The 614-nt window shown below is 51.6% G+C and overlaps 1 long non-coding RNA gene across 1 annotated transcript; it reads right to left on the bottom strand.

Annotated features, from left to right (window-relative positions):
- On the bottom strand, positions 1-370 carry LOC310906652. The gene is made up of 3 exons (XR_014589461.1): positions 300-370; positions 158-228; positions 1-57 (listed from the first exon to the last, which is right to left on the bottom strand). It is a non-coding gene; the product is annotated as an uncharacterized lncRNA (long non-coding RNA).
- Positions 371-614: the final 244 nt, after the last annotated feature.

The following is a 614-nucleotide window of genomic DNA, read 5'->3' as shown; positions in this document are numbered from 1 at the left end:
GGGGGAGCCATCCGCCTCCCATGTCCCAGCCAGAACAGTAAGAAAAACAGCCAGATCCTGCAGTACAAGAACATGAACTAATAATAGGGAGAACAGAGAGAAAAAAATAAAAGATCAAAATGGAAAATTAGGTAGGTGGAAACCAAAGTCTTGTTACCTGTGTAGCAAGAGACCCACAGCCTCCATCTGTCCCCAGAGACCTGTGCATAGGCAGCAAAGTCCTCTTCCCTGTGAAGTAAAAGTGGACCCAGGTGTGCAGATGGAACTTGGTCAGACCCAGGAGGAGGGGTACGGGTTACCTTTCACAGATTGTGCTGTTTTCTCCAAAGCTGGTGTGTGGACCAGGAGAGGCCAGTGGCTTCTGTTCTGGAGGGACACCTAGGTGGAATCCTGCAGTGCCCTCCAACGTTATCAGGGCTCGCTCCTGGAAGGGGGAGGCAGCTCCCTCTGTCTGGGAGGGCACAGCACCCTCCTGCCAGATATTTGCAAGGTCAGAGGCTGCTGCTGAGCCTAATCGTAATGAGTACAGCAGACAGTGCTTGGTGCTTTCCATCAACCCCTGGGAAGTGTTCTCATTCCTTACAAGCCAGTTGGGTAGCTCTATCTTCAGGTCT

The sequence above is a fragment of the Zosterops lateralis genome (genome assembly GCF_965231275.1).
Source record: "Zosterops lateralis genome assembly, chromosome: 3".
NCBI lineage: Eukaryota > Metazoa > Chordata > Aves > Passeriformes > Zosteropidae > Zosterops > Zosterops lateralis.
This window is presented reverse-complemented; position numbering and strand designations above follow the sequence as displayed.